The 9,882-nt window shown below is 43.8% G+C and overlaps 1 protein-coding gene across 6 annotated transcripts in view; it reads left to right on the forward strand.

Moving 5' to 3' along the window:
- Cracd (capping protein inhibiting regulator of actin dynamics) overlaps window positions 1–9,882 on the forward strand; it is a 230,075-nt gene that overhangs the window by 146,873 nt on the left and 73,320 nt on the right. The window lies entirely within an intron of this gene.

Below are 9,882 nucleotides of genomic sequence, written 5' to 3' on the forward strand. Positions count from 1 at the left end.
GTTGTATAATTGAGAAGTGTTTCAATCTGATTTATGACTGAACAATAGTCCACAAAACAGCATCTGTTCCTTTTATTCAGCTATCAGTTCATAGACATTTAGATTGTTGTTACAGTTATCAATAAAGCTACCATGCACATGTATCCACTCTGTATTCTGAATCCATCAATTCTTAAACTCTGGTACAATTAGAAAATTATTGTAAAAAAAGGGGAAATGTGTCTGGCCATGGTGGCACATGAAATCACAGAGCTCAGAAGGCAAGGGCAGGTGGATCTTTGAAGGCTCAAGTTCTGCCTGGTCTATGTAGACAGTTCCAGGCCAACCAGGTTTGCTTAAGTGAGACCATGGCTGGCTCAAAAGGACAGAGGACGAGGAGAGAGGGAGGAAGGGGGAGAAGAAAAAGAGGAGGAGGAAGAAGAAAAAGAAGAAGGAGGAGGAGGAGGAGGAGGAAGAGGAGGAAGAAGAAGAAGAGGAGGAGGAGGAGGAGGGAGAAGAAGAAGAAGAAGAAGAGGAGGAGGAGGAAGAGGAGGAGGAGGAGGAGAAGAAGAAGAAGAAGAAAAAGAAGAAGAGGAGGAGGAGGAGGAAGAAGAAGAAGAAGAAGAAGAAGAAGAAGAAGAAGAAGAAGAAGAAGAAGAAGAAGAAGAAGAAGAAAAGAAGAAGAAGAAGAAAAGAAGAAGAAGAAAAGAAGAAGAAGAGAAGAAGAAGAAGAAGAGAAGAAGAAGAAGAAAAGAAGAAGAAAAGAAGAAGAAGAAGAAGAAGAAGAAGAAGAAGAAGAAGAAGAAGAAGAAGAAGAAGAAGAAGAAGAAGAAGAAGAAGAAGAAGAAAGTGTAGGGAGATAGTAGCTTAGAGAGGAATGATAAAAGTATAAGATTCAGTAGTGAGTCGGAAAAGTGAGAACAAGAGCTGACTACATCTAAAGCCATAATCGTATCAGAAATTGGAAAATGGTGTAGATATTGATCTCTCTCGTGTAACATAATTATGCATGGTGTGAGATCAAGTGGAAGGGTTTCAGCAGACAGCTAGAGTGTAGATGGAAGATTAGCATGGGGAATACACAGTTAGCAGTTAGAATCTTGGTCCCATTGAAGCCAAGGGTACTCCCTGATCCCCCAGACATGATGCACCCTTTGCTTTGCCTTCTGCTCTGAATCATAGAAAAGACTGAATTTGTGTTCTGGGGCAGGATTTCAATAAGTCATTAGGATTTGTGTGTTGTGGTATAGTGGACGGCAATCTGTGGATTTAAAAGAAGTGAAATGTCTTATCCTGTTTTCATACAAGCTAGAAATAGATTTTCCTGCAAGAGATAAGGTAAAGGGAGGGGAAAATATTATAGAAGAACCTTTTCCTAATATCTGACCAAGTGTCATAAAGCAATAAACTTCGGGCATTTATTAAGTCAACACTTCCATCAGAGAATGATAAGGCATTTAAGCCATATTTGCCTGAGTTTTCATAAGCCACTTACAGATTCTGCTTAGAAACGTAAAGCACTACAGAACTTTGAAACTTTCATTTTATGAGATGTATGTGAAGATTGTTATCAGGGTTACATTTTATTGTATGAGACGTATGGAAAGGTTGCCATCTGGGTTACTCGTTTCCTAGGAGCAACAAGAATGGGATGAGCAGACTCTGTGATGCTGCCGGCCGGCTGGCTCATTAGGTTCCTGCCCACATCAGGAAGGCACAGCTCGATGAGATGTGAAATTGATCCCTCTGGGGGAAGGCATCAGACAAATTGTCTAGATCACACAAGTATACAGTCTCCTTGGACACTGACTCCAAAGTACTCATTGGAGGTCATGTGCCATGTGCTTAGATCCCAACCACACCCACAAAGGCCAGTTATTGACAGCACATCCAACTTTTAAAGCAAAGATCTAAACAACCACAAAGAAAGGTGGGGGAAAAAACCCAATAGATTTAACCAGACATAATTTAAAATTTTTGTGCTATAAAATGTGGCACAAGAGATGTTAGAAGGGAAACAGAAAAGGAACCAACATCATGTGACGGGTATTTCTGTCCTAAATGTATAGGAAGTATGTACCACTGGGACCACGTCCATCAGGAAGAGACATGTGGGGATTCAGAAGAAATCATAAATTGCTGTGACTCCTTTTGGAAGGGCATGGTGAAGGAAAGCTGATTGCCTGGTGATTACCAGGAAGTCCCAAGGATACTCTAAAAGCACGCTGTCAGTAATCTGTCTCTCACTAGGTCCCACCAACTAATAACCCATTCAGTGACTTCATCAAGGGAATAACATTGAAGTGAGTACCCTCATGACCCAACCACTTCTCAACAACGCCACCAGCTGGGGACCAAGCTTTCAAAGCATGGATCCTCTTTGGAGATTGAGAAGGGCTCTCTCCAAACCACAACAGCAGTATCTACAGTGAGCTCTGCTCTCTATAAAGCATTTCATTCGCTAATATAGATATTAAACAGTCGCTGAAATAAACACGGTAGTAGTCAGTATTCTGAAAGAGAAGCACAGGGTAAAAGAAAGCACCAACGAGCTGGGAGTGGCCGTGCACGCCTTTAATCCCTGCACTCCAGAGGCAGAGGCAGGGGGATCTCTGAGTTTAAGGCCAGTCTGATCTATGAATAGAGTTTCTGGACAGCCAACAGTGTTATCAGAGGAAACCTGTTTTGCAAAAACAAAGAACAAAAACAAAACAAAACAAAAGCCCTACCAACTATGTAGTGACTGTGTAAATATAACGTAGGAACCAATACTGTATCTCACATGTGATCAGAAGGCATCCAGGCAGAAGTCAGAGGAAAGAGCTGTCAGGAGGAGGCAAAGGTCCAAAGAAAGGCATGTTTGAAAACCTGAACGGAAGCCATCATGGCTCAGTGCCAGAGGAGGCTTTGAGGTAGCCAAGGGCAGGGCAGCTGAGCTGATCATCAAGATTGTGAGCCTTACCTGACCCACCTCGGTGAAAGTCCCCTTGGGCTTTAGAACCAGGGAGAACGAACTAAAGGTGATGAATTATGAAGTGGATTCCAGAGCAAAAAAAATGAGATGCGGGTGCTGATGGATCCCAAAGGCGATTTTAAAAGTAGTTTAAGGGATTTAGTTTTCACACTACAAATCTGCCTTTGGGTCTTCTTGGACTACATTTTGTACCAGGTGTGGAGAGGGGAGCCATTATTGTCTGTGTTGAGAGGGAAGAAGAGCTTTCTTCTCTTGGCCTTCTTTTAGTTCGTAGCCAAGGAGCCTATAACAACAAATCAACTTACATATAAATCCAACAGAAGGCTTACACAGGATGAGAGAGATGAAGATCGAAAGGCATAGGACCAGTGATGTCGGTGTGGTTTGTGGAGAAGGAGGACAGGCACAGAGGGACATGATTGGAGAGAGTGTGATATCTTGGTGGTAAACAGGAAGAACTTGACAGTGCTTCTACCTGTTTCTGTGCTAAGCAGATTCTTCTCTTCTGGCCAAGGGAAGTGTACTTCTCAAAGGTCTTGCTTCAGGTTAAGGAGCAATCAAACATGATTGCTCATCTTGGCTGTTTTCTCACATGCCAAGATGGCATATTTAGGGCATCTTAAGTTGACTCCTCCTTGGAAGGCAATTTCACTGTGGGTGTCTAAGCAGAGGCTTTGGTTCATGCACAGTCACATTTCTAACCTGGCACTGTAACACAGTGGTTCTCAGCCTTCCTAATGCTGTGACTCGTTAATACAGTTCCTGTGGTGTGGTGACCTTCAACCATAAAGTTATCTTCACTACTACTTCACAGCTGCAATTTTGCTACTGTTGTGGATCATAATGTAAACATCTGATATGTAGGATATCCAGTGTATGGACCCCCATGAAAGGGAAGTGTGACCCTTGAAGGAACTGCTACCCATAGGTTGAGAACCACTGTAGTCTCGGAGGTAAAGGGAGGAGATGCCTTTGGACTCACAGCCTGGCTCACTTGGCTTCCCGTCCTCTGAGGGGCAGAGGACAACACAGTGAAGGATAACACAGTGAAGACGTGGGGGTTCCGAAGTTGAGTGGGGTTGGAGCGGGGTAGAGGGAAACCAGACAGTCATCTACAGTCTTCTCCTTTGCAGAGAGATCTTATAGTTCCTACTGGTTTTAAAATTTTTTTACATTTTCAGTGCTAGAATCTCTTGAGAAATTATGAAAAAAGTTGCTTTGTGTGAACTAAAAAACTAAAAAAGGAAACACCTTCAGCCTAGATCCATATTTCATTAAATGAATGCAAGCTTTGTGAAGATGTTCCAAAACCCATAGTGTACCAGGCAGGGAAATAAACAGCTTCTATCCCATGGGACCCTGTGATGCGGATGTCATCATCCTCGACTTACAGGTGTGCAAATGGACCTCTTATTGTAAAATGTTACCATCGGCTCCATTTTCATCCAAGAACAAGGCAGAGACATCCCAAATCCCGCTTCGTTCCCAATTTAGCTGAAATGAGCAATGACATAACTGGTTTCTAAATGCATTTAAGCAGTCCTAAACCTGGAGGACTTTGAGGCCATTTTTGCACTTTAAAAAAGTATATGAGTGTAGAAATAAGATGGGTTTTGTCAGGTAAAAAAAAAAAAAAAAAAAAAAAAAAAAAAATCAACCCAGGGTCTGGAGAGATGGCTTAGAAGTTAAGAGCCCTGGCTGCTCTTCTAGAAGTCCTGAGTTGAACTCCTAGCAACAACCATCTGTATTGGGATCCTATGCCCTCTTCTGATGTGACTAAAATCAGGGACACATATAATAATGTACTCATATACATAAAATAAATCTTTTTAAAAAAAAAAAAAAGATTGCCTGTAGGAAAGTCTATAGGGTAATTAAAAAAAATCAACCTGGGTACTGGGAAGGGTGGGGGCTGACACTGGTATGTAAAGTGAATAGATACATTTAAAAAATCAACCTTTGTGAAACTAAAGTCATCCACAATGAGGGTCAATTAACACTAGTCTTCAAAAGAACCCGAGACCAACCCCCCTGCTCACCCTAGTCTCACCTCGCCGTGGTGTGTTAAGAACACCAGCCTACAGTTAAAGGTTTTATCTTACAGATACCTCTAAACTTAAGGTCTTGAATTATAACTGTGAATTTTTTACATTTTCAGTGCTAGAATCTCTTGAGAAATTATAAGAAAAGTTGCTTTGTGTCAACTAATTTGCTTTGTGTGGGCCCCAGCGAGGAAGGTTGAGAACCACTGGCCTATGTAGTGAGTGCCAGGCCCCCAAGACCACATAGTTGAACCCTGACTCAAAGCAAAACCAAAACCTTCACACATGGACATATGTTTTGCCTACGTTATCCTGTATGAAATAAATCAGATGAAAAACATGAATTACTAAACTTGTGAACTTTCTGAAAAGTCAGGAGATTTCAGGACATTTAATTTTATTGGTTTTTAAATTATTCATCTATTATGATGCAGGCGTGTGTATATATATTAGGCTCCAAGAATACAGAGTTATAAGGTAAAGTATTCATGTGTTAAATATGTAGATACTTCCTTATCCCAAATGATGTAGGAGATTGCTTTATACTAAATCATGACTTATAGAGGACATCGGATCAGGCCACAGAAAGGACCCAGAATGGGCCATGCCAGGGAGCCACTGTAGCACATGCTGGCCAGGAAAAGAACAGCAGCATCTGACACAGATTGAGGCTGGGGGAGGCGGGTACCCCAAGATAGAAAACATGAAGGAATAAACTCAGGAACTTCGTGTCAGGTTTGCGCACTCCTCTTTGTCCTAGGAGGCCAGTCAGAGTTTTAAGCAAGGCTCAGGGAGGAGCACTCTTCTCTACACAGCCTCATGCCTAATCCTTAAAGTGTAACAAAATGTTGGGTGTGGCTTCTGCTCCTTCTGGCTGCTTTTCTACATCCCTGAAACATGTTCCTGTGCCCGGGTGTTTTGTCAGTGCAATTATGGTTAAGTCAATTTGCATGGTCACTATGGCCGTAGACAGAGATATCTCATTCTAGTAGGTGGCCAGCAGCCTGGCAGCTGTAGTATGAAGCAGTGAAGGACCCATCTTCACTGCTGAAAGCAATGAAGGAACTCATTGTCGATTAGCAATTCAAGCTAAGTCTAACCCCTCATCCCAGCAGTGGCCATGTTTCCCTACACACAACGCCTGCTCCCTCCCAACCCCCGTGTGTCTGGTTGACTTATACAAAGGGCAGCCAAGCTGTGGTCCTGTTATGCCAGGGAGTGGTACTCTTAGAAGGTGTGGCCATGTTGGAGTAGGTGTGGCCTTGTTGGAATAGGTGTGTCACTGTGGGTGTGGGCTTTAATACCCCAGTCCTAGCTGCCTGGAAGTGAGTCTTCTACTAGCAGCCTCCAGATGAAGATGTAGAACTCTTAGCTTCTCCTGCAACATGTCTGCCTGGATGCTGCCATGATCCCACCTTGATGATAAGGGGCTGAACCTTTGAACCTATAAGCCAGCCCCAGTTACATGTTGTCCTTTATAAGACTTGCTTTGGTCACAGTGTCTGTTCACAGCAGTAAAACCCTAACTAAGACAGTGCTTATAGACTCCTTCTTGGCTCTTCTCTCCCGTGTGGCTGCTACTGATAGGGCTTACATGCCTTGTACTTTGACGTGTTAGGATGTCAAGACAAGATATGGACCTTGCCCTCCAGGAGCACATGGCACAGTGATGGAGACTGGCAAATAAGCAACGATCACATCTAGTGAATGTGGTTAGGGTAGATCCGGGTGTTGTGGACACATACAGGGCAGTGGCAGGTCAGCCTGTGGAAGCATACTGGGAGAGCATCAAGAAAGGTTTCTTGTATGAGGCAACAGCTGAGATGGTCTAGAGACAGGTAAGTAGGAGCTAGGCACTGAAGAAGCTAGAGAGTGCTCTGCACACGTTAGTCAAGTTTCCGTTGCTTTGGAAATGCTGGAGATAACTGATCAAGAGCAAGGGTGTATTTTGGTTTACAGTCTTAGGATGTTCTGTCCACAGTCCGTTGGCCTTGTTGCTTTGACCCAGTGGAGTCTCATTGTGGCTAACGTGTGTTGTGGAACAAAACTCTTCTTTCTTTTTTTTTTTAAGTTTTTTTTTTTAAAGATTTATTTATTTACTTTTATGTATGTGACTACACCGTTGCTTCAGACACACCAGAAGAGAGCATCAGATCCCATGACAGATGATTGTGAGCCGCTATGTGGTTGCTGGGAATTGAACTCAGGTCCTCTGGAAGAGCAGTCAGTGAGTGCTGAGCCATCTCTCCAGCCCCACAAAACTCTTCTTGTTGTAGTAGTCAGGAAATGAAAGATAGAGAGAGACTGGGTCTCACAGTCTCTTCAAGGGCATGTCTCCAACAGCGTGAAAGGCTTCCCAGAAGGCATAGCCTACCAGGAGTGCCCAGTGTCGGGGTCCAGCCATTTAACACCAGGGAGACATTTCAGATCCAAACAGTGGTGGTGTGCACAACCTAACATGAGCACAGTGTAGGAAATGGGAAGGAACCCAGCCTTTTTTTTTTTCAAGACAGGTTCTCTCTGTGTAGCCTTGGCTGCCCAAGAACTCACTCTGTAAACCAGGCTGGCCTCAAACTCAGAAATCTACCTGCCTCTGCCTCCCAAGTGCTGGGATCAAAGACATGCGCCACCTCTGCCCAGCTAGCCTTTTTTCATGTCAATATGCAATGCAAGTTTTGTTCCTAAACAAGACATTTTGTCTTTTGGGATAAAAGGGTACTTTATATTAAGTTCTTTAACATTTTTTTTTTTATTTTAGAAGACTCTTTCTAGATTATTTTAAACTGTAAATAAAGATAACAATACCTTGGAACTATCTGCTTCACAGTTAGAATGACTCGTGAAGGTCCTTTGAAAGGAAGTGCAGTGATTTAATATACATTTAGTAAGTGATTGTGGGGGTTGGCTTCACAATTGTGAACTTAGATATCATTGCCAATAAGCTTTTAAAAGGACCGACCACTTCAGATGAAATACAATTAGTGGTTACTTTGTGGAGATCAGGAGTATACATCCACAGGATGAATGGAAATAAAGCCATCCTTATTTTAAGCAAATGGATATTTGTGGCTTGAGATTTTTCCCATGAGAACATCGAATACAGATCTTTGAACTTCCCGTTCTGGATGTAATGGAGCAAAGCCGTCTTCACTTCTTCCTCCACCTTAGACTCTCCTGAATAATAGAGAACAGGGACAGAAACAGAAACTTGGGCTTAAGTGGGCCCAGGACGTGTGTGCAACCCTGAACTAGAATCTGTGGGTTAAAAACTATCAAAGGAGCCATGCTTGAGCGCAAGAGTCACGCCTAGTTTCTACTGCACCTCTAGAGCCCCTAAAAATCCCAGGAATGAGAGCACAAGAAATACGGGGGCCTAGGATGGGCGGGAGGCAGTAGATGGGCAATTTGGGGTTCCAACCAAAGTGCAATTGGGCCTCTTTTCTCTGCCCCATTTCCCCCAGATGGCTGACCAGACTCGGTACCATATGAATTAGAAAGCCTGTTCTCTGGAGAAACAGAATCAGAGGGCAACCAGACTGACTCAGGCATGGGAGGCTGAGGATAAGCAGCCCTAATGAGAATGGGGGTGGGTGAAAGGGTACCCAGCACAGTGACGACCAACACCCTAGCCAGTGGGGTAAGATGGTGGGAGAACCACCATCAAAACCCTGCAAAGCCTGGGGATGCTGACATTTGAAAATACCAAATTTAGCGAAGGCGCCAAAGCTCTCCAATACCTAGTCTCCCTTTTTCGTCTACCCGAATTCCCTCACAGAGGGCACAGTTGCCTAGACAGAGACTCTTTTCCAGACACCTATTCTGCTTCCCAGAGAGCCCAGTCCAGACCCTGCTGTGCTCTCTCACAAGATCTGTGCTGTCCTTGTATTTTCCCTCTCTTTGATGGCTGCATGTGTTGGTGCTGAAAAGGCAGCTCAACCTCAGGGACAAGGACACCCCCTTAGGATCCTGGTGTAACCAGGCACATAGCACAGCCCCTGGGTTCCATCCTGTCTCGGTCAGAGTTTCCATTGCTGTGATAAAAGGCCATGGCCAAAAGCACTTAGGGAAAAAGATTTTAGCCTACATGTCCTTCTGACAGCCCATTATAAAGGAAAGTCAAGGCAGGAATGGAAACAGAGATCCTGGAGGAGTGCTTCTGATGGCTTGCTCAGCTTGCCTTCTTAATACAACTCAGGACCACTAGCCCAGGGAAGGCACCACCCACAGTGATCTAGGCCCTTTTACATCAATCATTAATCAAGATAGTACCTACAGACTCGCCTTCAGGCCAGTGTTATGGAAACATTTTCTCAATTCCTAATCATTTCCTCCTCCCAGATATGTCTAAGATTGGGTCATGTTGATAAAAAAAACCAATCAGCATGCATTTATTGTATCAAGAGGGGTATCTCAGTGAAGTACTTACTCTGAAAGCATGAGTTCCTGAGTTCAAGCCCAAGAACACTCAGCCATCCCCACAGCACACACACACACACACACACACACACACAAATGCATGATCATATATAAGGAAGGGAGAAGAGAAAGAAGAGAGGATAAAAGAAAGAGGAGGGAGTGAGGGAAGGAGGAGGGAAGAGAGAGGAAGAAGCACTTGCTAAGGATGAAAGAACTTCCGGGTCTAACTGCCCTGCGCCATTCATCGACTTACGTGTGTGTGGTGTTAAAATAGAAATAGAGCTGTCTAGTTTGAGTCACTGTGTTTCTTGATCTGTTTGTTGTAGCAACTCAGCTTGTAAACTAATCCGAAGTGTGAGGCAGAGGCAGGGTTAGTGTAGCTGTACCTGGAATCCCAGGAGTAAGAGGCAGGGTTAGTGTGGCTGTACCTGGAATCCCAGGAGTGAGGCAGAGGCAGGGTTAGTGTGGCTG

The sequence above is a fragment of the Mastomys coucha genome, unplaced genomic scaffold (assembly GCF_008632895.1).
Source record: "Mastomys coucha isolate ucsf_1 unplaced genomic scaffold, UCSF_Mcou_1 pScaffold22, whole genome shotgun sequence".
In the NCBI taxonomy this organism is placed as follows: domain Eukaryota; kingdom Metazoa; phylum Chordata; class Mammalia; order Rodentia; family Muridae; genus Mastomys; species Mastomys coucha.